The sequence below is a fragment of the Phodopus roborovskii genome, unplaced genomic scaffold (genome assembly GCF_943737965.1).
Source record: "Phodopus roborovskii unplaced genomic scaffold, PHOROB, whole genome shotgun sequence".
NCBI classification, from domain to species: Eukaryota; Metazoa; Chordata; class Mammalia; order Rodentia; family Cricetidae; genus Phodopus; species Phodopus roborovskii.
Window position 1 is genome coordinate 14557662 of NW_026126424.1, and position 14271 is coordinate 14571932.

Consider the following 14271-nt stretch of genomic DNA (forward strand, 5'->3'; position numbering starts at 1 on the left):
ATCAGAAAGGAAGATGTACATCAAAGAAATGTGTTATGGAGTTTACTTTCAATGTGGCAAGACTAGCCATTTGGGCAACATACTGCTCTTGTCTGGACTGTCTGACTTTATGCGGGATAAACTGGACATGCAAGACTCACGGGAAAGTGACTGTTGATACAAGATGGGCATTGCTACAGGGTTCCTGCTTCATGGAAGAGTCTGCCAGTCTACAGGACACAGAAAAAAGTGACTGACAAGAAAAAAGTGACTGACAAACTGCCAATACAGATGGACAGTTGCAAGTTTCCTGCTTTGCTGAGGAGTCTGCCAGACACACTATGGCCTATAGGCTGAAGATGGAACATTACAGAAGAACTTCAGGTGACTAATCAGCCAGTGAATTGTCTCTGTCATTTCTAGAGTTTACATATTATCCTTCTGTGGTCTTTGAAGGAATTGAAGATAGATAGTTATGGTTATAGTTTTCCTTAGTTAAGCTTAAAGATAAGTTATATATAAGACTTTAGACTCACAAAGATAGGATAGATGATAAAATATTTAAATCTTGCTAATGTTAATGGACTAAACATTGTTAACTGTGATTCTTATTTGATAACTAAGGTTAAACCCCTTCTTTTTATTTTAGACAGAAAAGAGGGGATGATGGGAGATGTCATTCTGTAAATATGTTTCTCTTATTCGTTGATGTATAAAGCACTGTTGACTAGTAGGAAAGCAAGATAGGTGAGACTAGGAGACAAGGAGGAGAGAGGAAGTAGTAGGGGGAGATTCAAGATGGAAGATAGAGAGAGCAGAATGCCAGCCCCTCTCTCCAGTAAGATATGACCACGTGGAAATACTTAGATTAATAGAAATGGGTTTATATTTAAGACAGAGCTAGCAGATAAGAAAATAGTAACAGGCCAACAGGCCAACAGTGTATTATTTGGGGCTGGTACAGCTGTGGGTCCAGGCCTGCAGGGAAAATCCTTACTAATAACATTGGGGCAATTCATCTTATTGCAGAGATGCAAACCCCCAGAGTACTTCTAGTAGGCAGTCTTTAGACTACAGCAACATTGGTTTCTATTTTCTTAGTCTTCTCTAAACAAATATGTGATGAACCAGAACTTCCACGTCACGTGAGAGTTACCCTCCTAACAAATGTTTAAGTGTATAGCTCACTATTACTAACCTATGTGTGCAGTTGTACAACAGATCTCTACAATTGCATCACGTTGCAAGACGGAACCTTGACACCAATCTTTCCTTTCTTCACTCCTGAAATGCATTTTATTTCCTGATTCAACTTCTCCAATACCTTTAGATACCTCTGAGAAGTATAATACATTTATTTGTTCTTCCATGCTGAATCATGCTATTATCATGCTATCTTCTGGCTTCATACTTATAACATGCACTAGTACTTTTTCTTTAAGACAAAATAATAGTACCCTGTCTGTATAGATCACATTTTCTACATGAGTGTCTGTTTTCTGCCTCTCATAGATAATATAGAAATGAACAGAGGAATGGGAGTATCTTTGGAGGCCTTGTCTTAGATTTTAGCGGATATAAATATGATTGTTGGATGAGATATACTTCTAATACTTTTAAGTTTTTGATAAACCTTCCTATTAGTTTCATAACAGTTTTCATTTTCACCATGAATTCACAAGGATTTCTGTTTTTCCACAGCCTTACTAACACTTATTTGTAAATAGTAAAAGTGGCCATCTTAAACCATATGAGGTATTTCAGTGCACTATTCGCTTGCATTTGCCTAATAATACTTATGAGGAAGCATTGTTTGATAAACATGTCAACATGCTTTTATTTGAGAATTATCTATTCAAGTAATATGATCTTTTAAGTTGAGTTATTGAACTGTCTATTATCCCTATGTATTTTCAAAATTGAATGCTTATTTAGATATTTGGTTTATAATATTTTCTTTCATTCTATACATTGACTATATCACTTAACTTTTATGCAGAGAAACTTTTGTTTGTGGTCTTTCTTTGTTATTCCTCATAGTGATTTGGATATTGTATCCAAGAAGTCATTTGCACAGCCAACATTGTAAGACTTTCACTGTGTTTGCTTCCATCTGAAAGTTGAAGTCCTATAGTTAATTTTCTTCTACATTGGGAATATGTGTGTGTGTGTGTGTGTGTGTGTGTGTGTGTGTGTGTGTGTGTGTGATACAATAATAGCCATGGTGCATATAAACATCCAGTTTCCCCCACTATATTAGTTACAGAAGCTGTTATTTCACATTATGTTGTCTTAGTACTTCTGTCAAACATTTGGTGATAATGTACCTTGGTTTTTGTCTAGCCTATTAATTCTGTTCTATTGATCCCTACATCTATTTTAATAATGCTGTTACCATGCCTATTTGATTAGTGTCACTTTGTATTGTGTTTTAAAGTTAAGAAGTACAAGGCTTCCAACTTTATTCTCGTTTCTTAGAGTTGCTTTCTCTATCGATGGCCTTTATTTAGAAGTATTAGTATTTTATACTTTTAAGTGGTTTTTGAATTTTTGAATGATTGCATTTGTCCTGTAGATTGCTTTGTGAATCAAGATATTTTTAATTTTTGTTCATTTTAATATACTATTTTAATTAATTCCTTGAAAATTTGATGCAATATATTCTTTTTTTGATGCAATGTATTCTTATTTCATTTCCCACTATTCATACTAACTCCTCTGTAATCCATTCTCCACCTCCACACAAACCCTAACTTTGTGTTCACTTTTCTCAAATGACCAAAACAACTCCAACTTGTGCTGCAATACACTCATGAGTATGAATCCAACCATTGGAGTGTCATCAATCTATCAGGTACTACACTTTTAAAGAAAACTGGCTCTCCTTCCCCTAGAAGTCTTAATCTGTCAACAGCTCCCCTGTCAGCAGTAGGGACTCATGAGTCTCTCTCGCCTCCATACTAGAATGTTTGTTGGCATCATCCCATATACATACAGACTCTCCTGCTGTGAGTTCATGAGTGCATAAGTCCTGCTATGTCCTTAGACCCTGCATTCCTCCAGTCCTCTTTGTACTCTGTATCTTTCAGTCTTTCTATCCTCTGGTTTATCATGGTCCCTGAACCTTGGGTGGAGGCAGAATGTATATGTGTTCCAGGTGTGGCTAGGCAGTTCATAGACATTTATTCTGCAATTTGATCAGTGTTTCTGCATTAACCACCATTCACTGAACAAACAAACTCTGCAGATGAAATCTGAGAGCCATACCAATCTAATGGTCATCTCAAACCCTTCTAAAATATCCAAAAGGAAGAAATCAACTTCAGTAAGTACTGGATGAGGTGCAAGGTGGATTTGGGGAGCTCATTGCCTAGCTACCCTAATTAATTGTTGAGCTTCATGCTCAATTGAGAGCCCCTGTTTCAATAAATATGGTGGAGCATAATTGAGGAAAATACATGATGTTGACTTCTGAACTCTACACTCTCATGGACAAATACATATGTATGACACCCCACACACATAAACAGGGATCTATAAGGACAGTGCTTCTCAAGTGATGTGAAAAAATGGTGTTTTAATAAAAAATACTTCTTCTAATATCAAAAAATGAAATTAACCATGCTCTCTGCAGAATTATGTTTTAAAGAGGAAAACAATTAAATTTACTGTACAGATTAGTAAAACTATTGATAGTGACAATACGATAATCTCATGTGATGTACCAAGAACATCCAATGAAATTTAAAGCCCGTTCATGACAAAGACACCCCCCAAAAAACTAGGAAAATTAAAGGAAATTAAAGGAAAGTCATCTAGGAAAGGCTCACAACTAGCTGGAGACAGATTCCTTAGCAAGAAACTGAAAGCATTCCTTCTGCAACAAGACTTGAACAACATAGTACCTCTATCAGTAAAGTACTTGCCTCAAAGCTTGAGGAACTGAGTTTCATTTCCAAATAGTCATGTTTAAAAATCAAAGCCACACAAAGACACATGCTTTTTATTTTTGTTTATTTAGATACTGTCTCAAAAAAGAACAAAACAAAAAGCATAAACAAAAAAAAAAACAAAACAAAACAAAACAAAAAAAAGCAAGATTCACAGACACCGAGACACAACTATCAAGGTTATCAAAGTTATCCTCTGGCCTCGCATGTGTGAGTGAACACCTGTCCCTGCACAGAAGAACACACTTACACAGAGGATCAGGAAGAAAACACAAGTACTCATTCACGCCACAATCCAGAAATATTATCAATCACAATGATGAAGGAATAAACTTTACCAAGGAGGGAGACAATGGAAAGCTTATGGACTAAAAGCTATCTCACATGACAGGAAGAAAGGAAAAAGACACTTTATCTTCTCCAAGTGGGGTGTGCTGCTACCTTCTTTGTCAACTGAGCTAAATATTTAAGCATACACTTAGCCTTTTTAGCTCTGATCAGAGTTCCATGTTAACTCAATTACTTTACGGTTATAAATAGATGGAAAAACATCTCCAGATGGGGTAAGTAAAGCAAGTTATGTAGAAGAGCTTAATGTAAAATAGAAAAGTAGTGGTGATTGTGACAGAGAGGTGACTGAGAAATGCCAGATCTGTAGGACACTAGCCAAAGGTGGCTCCCCGCACAGCAGAGTTCAGGTCTGGGGGTTGGGGAAGATGAATGAATCATGAAAGCTGCAGCCTTCTCACTGGATTAATTCACTGATTCATCCATAATCTGATGTCATAACTAGAAGAAACTGAAATTTTAAAATGAGAGGACTACTGGAAGGAGTGGGTCAGTAGGGCATACTCTGAAAGGGTATGTATGCGCTGTGGCTCGCTCTTAAGTCTCTCCTTCCAAGCTCCCGTGATGTGAGCAGCTTGTTCTTCTATGTTCTTCCACCATGGCAACCTCAGGCCCAGAAATAATGAATGCTGCCAACACAGACTAACACCTATGAAAACCTGAGTCCCCCCCAAAAATCTTCCCATCTTTAAGTTGATTTTAAGTTGGGTATTTTGTTGCAATGATATAATATTTACATCTTATATAATCATAGGAAAAGGAAGAATTGATATAGTTCAATGACCTGACTTTATTAAGATGTGTGCAAGAAATGAAGATATCTATTACTTTGAACCAAGACTTTAAAGATGAAAGTGATTAACTCAGGTGTGCTGAATATCACATGAGATATGCCGTTTTCTTGAACGGAGAGGTATCCCTTGAACTGATTTGGAAAGGATCAGAGATAGATGTGATCTGACAGTTAAGTTCTAGAAAAGTAACCCACCTTATATAGTAGCACTGGATCTAATAATATGATCAACCTAAACTCTGCTTTTTCCTATGTAGTTTGATCACAAGAATCCTTATGCAATGGCAAAGTAATTTTCACGCACCATTAGGTAAGTTTATACTTATCTTAAAGCCATGGAAAAGGAGAATTGGGACACTCTTCCTGGGAGCCTAAAGAGTTAATTATTCTTAGTCTCTTCATTGTTGCTGCTAGAAGAGGCAGAAGGCAGAGGCAGCATGCTCTCCGATAGATAAATGTGTTTCTATACACTGGGAATCATTGTCTCTTATGCCCTATCGCTGTTCATGCTTCCTGTCCTCCTCAATGGGGCTTTGATTGTAAATGTTAGAACTCATTGTATTTGAGAGTCAAACTTGTCCACTGACAGCTCTGATAAGAAAGGGACCATGTAGGAGAAAAGAAAGGTAGCACATATGACAAGGCCACCCAAGAAATGTATCTCTTCCCCTTGTGCTACTGACCTGACACCCATTCTGGCTCGAGCTACTCCTAGAGACCCTTCAATGGATAGCAGCTGAAATGCTCAACCTAATGAGAATGAAGAAACATTAAAAATAGTGTCAGACATCTATTCCTCATGGGGGGGATGGTCAGTCAGACTCAGAAAGTCATGGGCTATATACTATACACTCAGAACAGTAATTGCTATTATTCTTGCAACAACTGAAATCTGTTTGTCAAAGCATTTATTAACATGCTTATTAACATGTGACATAACATTGTTAGAGACAGCTGATGGAAACAGAAGCAGACAGCAGACACCCACAGCTAAGCACTGAGCAAAACTGGAATCCAGATGCAGAGAGGGAGGAGTGATAAGAAAATGGGGACAAGACCAGATTACAGAAACCCACAGAGACAGCTGACCTGAAGAATGGGGAGCTCATGGACTCCCAGACTGAGAGCTGTGAAACCAGCATTGGACTGACGCAGACCTCCTGAACATGGGTCTCAGTTAGAAGGCCTGTGCAATCTAAGGGACCTCTGACAGTGGAACCAGGATGTATCCCTGGTGCACAAAAGGACTTTGGGAGCACATTCTCCATGGAGGGATAAGTGCCTTAACCAAGAGGCAGGAGGAAGGGCCTCCAAATAACTTGACAGATTTTGTTGATCACTCCTGGAAGACACCACCAGCCCTGTGGAGTGGGGGGGGGGATGGGATGGGAGGGTAGTTGGGGGGGCATGGGAGGGAGGGAGAGAGACAGGGAGGGAGGGAGATAGTGAGGGAGGGAGGGGGAACTGAGATCGATATGTAAATTAAGAAAAAATAAATAAAGCAAAAAAACCAAAAACCAAAACAAAACAAAAAGATTGTTAGAGATGTTGCCTGACTTCCTAATGTCTCCTAAAGAGGGAAATGAGACAGAGTTGACACAGTTTAAACTCCCAGTTTCACTGTATCTCTTGTTCTAGCCATGTGCCCATTGGGCTCCTTTGTGCTGGAAGGGACAGTTAGTTAGTGCCCCTTTTCTAAAGCACAAGAGATTCCCAAGCAGCAGGTGATTTGTTGACATTATAGCTTCATATCTCTGATGGCTGTGCTTCACAGAGTGTGGATGCTAAAGGAGGGCTCTGACCTTCAATCAATGAGCATGCAGTGACAATAATTATGACGTTCGTTCCAGTTACATGGACTTCGCAGAAAGAGCTATTTTAGTCTGGGTTATGACAAAGAAATATAGATGTCCTTGAAGAGGACATTTCCCTAATAATTTTGTTGAGGAGTAGAAAAGCAACTTTCCTACTCAAAATATTTCTTCAATCATCTTTTATTTTAAGCTAACTTTAACATACATGATCAACCCTGACATCTTCTGTAGATACAGTAGCTACCACAAGCTTTGCATCTAGTTATTTTCCTTTACACAGTGTTTCTAGTGCTTTACCTTCACATTCCTGGTGGGCAGAATTCTTAATATTTCCTCAAAATTTCTAAAGATTCTAGGGCTCAGAGACCTCATTCTTGCAGCAAGCCTCAGGTATTGCTAGAATAGGCACACTATCACCTCCCTAGGGATTCTATAAAGGAAGACAGAAATACATAACAACACTATGAGAGCACCCTTTTAGCTTGTACAGTTCCCAAGACCAAAGATCGAATAAAGGCACCGGCTTTGACAATTTCAGACCCATTTGAACACACATCATTGGAAATGGCAAATAGTGTCCCAATAACCTGTGATGAAATTAAATAACCATTTGTATGTGTTTGAATGACTTGTAAAATGTGATTGTTAGGCAGTTCTATATGTCTGTTACTGCTTTAAGATCAGTGCTCCAAAAATAGGCTGGTCATACAATGATTACATTTCCAGAATGGCAAACTCCAAAATTTGTACTAGGACCACAATATTGGCTTAATGTAAAATATTTTACCTTAGTCTGGTATGGCGACAAATATAATTTCAACACTTAGGTGAGGGCAGAAGAATCACGAGTTCAGGATACATAGGCAGTTTGAGGAGAGACTGAAGCATCGCAAATCACCATGCTTGACCTCTTCTCTGTTTACTTTAGTGGGGAGAAAATCACCTTTTTTAGAAATTTGTGATAGGTCAGTTGATAGTCAAGCCCTTCTATGTGTGTTTGGAATTCCCAAAGCAGATGTTAACCTGCGCTGCTAACCACATAACCACCAATTATTAATCCTGGCTTCTCACCTGTAGGGCCAGGCATATCCATGATGTAGAGAAAAATGAGCTGATGAGACAGAACCCTTGCATTGTGAGGAGGATAAAGAAAGCACACATGTGAAAACATTTAGCATCATTTAAATGCTTATTCTGCACCAATTAAACACCCTCTTCTCAGGGTCTAGTCTAGTTTAGCAAATAAAATGCTGTAGAGTTATATGTTTTTAGATTACTACAGGTATAGCTGTTTAAAAATTTCTGTTTTAGTGTGAATTAGCATGAATGTATATTAAACATAAAACAGTCCATGCATGGTAAACATAAGGTAACTTGGCTGAGTTGGTATCTACCTTCCACCTGACTTTAGTTCTGGGGATTAAACTCAGGTCACTAAGATTATCAAATTCTTTTCCTCACTCAAACATCTCACTGTCCCTTAAAAGTATCCACTTAACCCTGGTGGTAGTGGTACACACTCCTTTAATCCCAGCCCTCAGGAGGCAGAGGCAGGGGTTCTCTGTGAGTTCCAGGAGAGCCAGGACTGTTTCACAGAGAAACCCTGTGCCAAACAAACTAAAATCTATCCATTTTCAAAAACTGATGTTTGCTTTGGTTCCTAGGATTAAATTCAATGTTTTCATTCTACTTTTAATATAGAGTATGTGCTAGATATTGAAAATGTATTGAATCTCCTCATTGTTTCTTGGTTGCAAAAGATTTATTTTCTTTCTTTTTTTTTGACAAAATAGACTAAGATGAAGAAAACCTTATCATAATAAAGTTGGACACAGCAATCTAACAGGAGGAGAAGAGTTTCAAGAGCAGGCACAAGAGTCACAGGTCCACTTGTTCTCAGTGAGGATTCCCAAAAAGACTATAATACATACACAGAAGACCCAATGTAGATGTATGTAAGCTTTGTTCTTGGTGCTTCAGTCTCTGTGAACTCATATGATTTGTGGTTACTTCAGGAAACATGAGTGTACAGCCCGGAATGGCAGTGAACAGCTAAAGGGTAGGATAGGAAACATGGGTGGGGAGTTGGAACTACAGTTGAATGTTAGGAGACAGGCATATGCCTAGAGGTAGTGGTAAGGGTTAAGACTGAATGTGGCTGTGGAAAATGAGCCAGAAATAAGTACAAGGAGGGGCAGCTAAGAAAGGAGAAGAGATGATGCAGCTGTATCTCCACAATGGAACAATCAGGCTCAGAAAATAGAAACATTCAGCCAACTGATTATCCTGCCTCCCCACTGTGCTCAGGGATGGGCCTGACCATGATTGTCCCCAAAGATCTGATGCTGGAATCAGGCAGCTAGGTGTATGTTGGGATAACTCTAAAGCTCTTAGCCATCTCTGCATTTCTGGATGGCCTGCAGTAGGGCTTTGTCTGAATCTTAGTCAAGGGTAAGTGGAGAGATAAAATTGATTACATCACATTAGATGACTGAGAGCTGATTCACTCTTAGGAAAGACACATATAACTTTTGGTGTACTTCTAGATCCTCTCAAATTGTTTACAATTTTCAGCCATTCCTGTCTTGTCTTAGAAAAAATAATTATGCTCATCTGTAGATGGGATAGCTACCTAGTCTCCCACCCACCTCTATGGCTCAGGGAACATCCTAAAAGAGGAGATAGATAAAAAGAATGCAAAAGGGCATGGAAAGAAGGTGGGAACTAGAGGGAGTCAAGGAAGAAAGATGAGGAAAATTTCAATTCTGATTGGCATGGCTTTGCACACATGAAATATCAGAAGTAGTGGTTACCTGAGCAAGGCCTGCACAAGGTAAAGACAGTTAAATTTCCAACAAAGATACAGGGCCTTCCAAGGCCCTGTCTGTATCCGAGGAACTACTGGCCACTGACAGTTGCTGAGGAAGTGATAGCCACTTCTCCATGTGGATGTGGCAAAAATAGATTGCCCATGCCACCAGTGAGGCCAGATTGTGACTGATTCTGAAGATATGAGTGTGCACTCATGTGCACACATAGACACAACCTCTGTGCACACAGAAATCCATGTACATATAAGGTTCTCCACTCTCCCCAGATACTGTTTCATGACTGACAACACAGAAAACACCACATCCTTACTGTCAGCTTTTTATTACTGGCCACACCCATATCTTTGGAATCCATGCTGAATCTATGTCAGACACAATCTGGTTTCATTAAATATTTACATAAACTACAAATTGCTCTTAGACATGCTAAATGTACTTGACTTATTCTGTGTTTTTTTTTTTCACTAGTAATAAATAACCACCTCTACAACACATAAGCTCTACTACAGAGTTATAGTTCTGAAAACAGCCTGGTACTGGCACAAAAATAGACAGACGAATGGAATCGAATTGAAAATCCTGATATTAACCCACACACCTATGAACACCTGATTTTTAACAAAACAGCTAAAACTATACAATGGGGGGAGGACAGCATCTTCAACAAATGGTGTTGGCAAAATTGGATGAGGGTGTGGAGAAGACATCAGATAGACCCATGTCTGTCGCCATGCACAATACACTAGTCCAAATGGATCAAAGACCTCAACATCAATCCAGCCACATTGAATCTCTTAGAAGAGAAAATAGGAGGTACCCTTGAACAAATGGTATAGGAGACCGCTTCCTGAACATAATTCCAGGAATACAGACATTGAGAACAACAATTAATAAATGGGACCTCTTCAAACTTAGAAGCTTCTGAAAGGCAAAGGACACATTGGACAATACTAAATGGCAGCCCACAGACTGGGAAAAAATTTTGACCAACCCTATATCCGACAAAGAGCTGACCTCCAAAATATACAAAGACCTCAAGAAACTAGTCAACAAAACACCAAATAACCCTATTAAAAAATGGGGTACAGAACTGAAGAAAGAATTCTCAATAGAGGAAATCAAAAAGGCCGAATGACACTTAAGAAAGTGCTCCACATCCTTAGCTATCAGGGAAATGCAAATCAAAACAACTTTGAGATACCATCTTACTCCTGCCAGAATGGCTAAAATTAGAAACACCAGTGACAACTCTTGTTGGAGAGGATGTGGAGAAAGGGGAACACTCCACCACTGCCGGTGGGACTGCAAAATTTGTACAGCCATTTTGGAGACCAGTATGGTGGTTCCTTGGGAAAATGGGAATTAGATTACCACAGGACCCAGCAATCCCACTCTTATGCATATACCCAAATGATGCACATCCATGCAACAAAGACATCTGTTCAACTATGTTCATAGCAGCACTATTTGTAATAGCAAGAACCTTGAAGCAACCTAGATGCCCCTCAACTGAAGAATGGATAATGAAGATGTGGCACATCTACACAATGGAATACTACTCTGCAGAAAAAAATAATGGTATCTTGATATGCGCAGGCAAGTGGATGGCACTTGAAGAAACCATCCTGAATGAGGTAACCCAGTCACTAAAAGAGGAATATAATATGTACTCATTCATATCTGGATTTTAGCCCTAGAGCAAAGGATCACCAGCCTATAATTCATACCACCAGAGGAACTAGGATACAAGGTGTATTCTAAGAGATTCTTATAAAGTCCCTCACAGAAGTGGGAAGGGACAAGTCCGCCATAGCACAGTGGACATGGTGGGGGGTGGAGTGAATGGAGAAGGAAGTAGGAGAAATAGAGGGGGAGGAGAGGAAAATACGTGTGAATAGGAAGATTGAGTCCAGGTAAGAATAGAAGACAGGAGAAAGAGACAAAGAGAGACAGAGAGAGAGAGAGAGAGAGAGAGAGAGAGAGAGAGAGAGAGAGAGAGAGGGAGAGAGAGAGGGAGAGAGAGAGAACATAAGAGAGAGCCAATATTGGTCTGAAGAGAAAATTGAACCCAAAGAAAGGTCTAGAGACCTACAAGACTGCTGCCAACTAACAATTTGAGCAACCGAGGAAAGGCTACCATAAATGCCCTTCCTGGATAGTGACATTAACAACTAACTTATCTATGGAGCCCTCATCTAATACCTGTTGGAAACAGAAGTAAACACCCATACCTAAACACTGAGTTGAACTAGAACCCAGATGCAGATGGAGAGGACAAGACCAGGCTGCAGAAGCACATAGAGACAACTTACCTGAACAAGGAGGAGCTAACAGACCCCCAGAGTGATAGCTGGGAAGCCAGCATGGGAGTGACTCAGGCCCCCCTGAATATGGGTCTCAGCCAGAAGGACTGAGCAGTCTAAGGGACCTCAGACAGTGGAACCAGGATGTATCCCAGGTGCACAAAAGGACCTTGCAAACACATCCCCCATAGAGGGATAACTGCCTTAACCTAGAGACAGGAGAGAAGCCCTAGTCCCTACTTCAAATGACTTGTCAGATCTACATGACCCCAAGTGGATGGCATTGCCCTACATATGGAATTGGGGTGGGGGATGGGAGGGGATGGTTGTTAGGCTGCATGTTAGAGGGCATAGAGGGTAAAAGTGAGGGAGGGAATGAGGGAGGGAGGGAAAGAGGGAGGGAGAGGAACTGGAATCGACATGTAAAATGATAAATTAAATAAATACACACACACACACACACACCACCAACAACAACAACAATAACATATATCAGACTTATCCATTCAAATATGTACTACATCTCATATTTTTTCAAACCCTGCCATTACTGTCATCTTGATCTAAATGTGACCCATTTGAAGTGCAGGCCAATTTTTCAGCTCCATGGAGTGGCATTTTAAGGCTCATTACAAGGCCTAAAATGATTTGCATCGCCTCCTACTTCTAAAATATAAGCTTTTTAAAAATTAAGTCTCTCTATAAATAGATCTGTTCTGAAATTCCATGGGGCAAGTAATTAAGAGGCACACACTGAAGCACTCAGAAGTGTCATCAGTCTCCAGGAACCTGTGCTGTAACACTGACATTCAGAAACAACACTGTCTTTATTCCAGAACCATCATACCAGTGGACAGGCAGTCACCAATTCGGCTCCCCTGGTGAGGTGTGCAAACCAGTGGGCAAGGCAGATACATTTGCTGCTCCTCTGGATGGGCTGAGAATATGCAGCTCTGGAAGACCCAAGCCAATAAGGATTTTGTTCTCCAAAACACGCAGGCATGGGGCACTAGAATCTCAAATGTTGCACTGACCATTTCCCCACTTGATGAACCGGGACTGACCTTTCCTCTTGCTTCAGGGTATCCCAGGAAGATGCTGATACAGCATCAGAAAGTTGACAGCTGAAGGGAAGCAGAGCTTTTCTCTGGGCAACAAATATACTGTGTGCACATGTGTTTTTCTGTCCTTGGCAAGCTTGGGTCCCAGATACTACAGGAGAGCAAGTAACAGATAGGTGGGAAAATGCCTAAAGTGTCTTACCTGCTGCCAGGCTGCAGCTCCTCTTGCCTCTTCAGAGTGCCAGCCACAGTTACTTTAGTAGGTGAACAGTGAGATGGCATCAATATTTCAATGGGAAAAGGGTCATGGTAGGAGGGCGTGATGAGAGAGTGAGGACTAAGAAGTAATCTTTTCAGAATGAGGCCAGACAGTATCTACTTTCCTTCTCTAATGACTGATTGTCTCTGGGCCTTGAGGCTGACAGACAAGGCCTCAGGGAAACCTTTTCTGGACAAGAATCAGAATGCAAAAAGGAAGGAGAAAGGGGGTTTGGGAAAAAAAGAAAAAAATGTAAAAATGGAATATGTGAGGAGGATGGGAGAGAAAGAAATAGGCGTATTAGGTGAAAGAAATAAAATAACAGAAAAGAGGAGAGATTAATGATTAAAAATAAAGAGCAAAACATAAGAATATGTTGAATGCAGGGAACAAATTCATATGAAATCAAATCTTTGAGGGCGATTATTTTACATTTATGAACAGAGAGAAGAAAGAAAGGTAAATGATTATTCTTTTTCTCCTTTTTTAATATATTTTATTTTACATGTCAATCCCAGTTCCCTTTCCCTCCTTCCCTCCCTCTTACCCTCTCTGTCACCTCACATGCACCCTAACCACCCTCCCCTCCCATCCTCCTACCCCAATTCCACATGTAGGGCAATGCCATCCACTTGGGGTCATGTAGATCTGACAAGTCATTTGAAGTAAGGACTATGACTTCTCTCCTATCTCTGGGTTAAGGCAGTATCCCTCCATGGCAGATGTGTCTGCAAGGTCCTTTTGTGCACCTGGGATATATCCTGGTTCCACTGTTTGAGGTCCCTTAGACTGCTCAGTCCTTCTGGCTGAGACCCATATTCAGGGGGGCCTGAGTCACTCCCATGCTGGCTTCCCAGCTATCACTCTGGGGGTCTGTTAGCTCCTCCTTGTTCAGGTAAGTTGTCTCTATGTGCTTCTGCAGCCTGGTCTTGT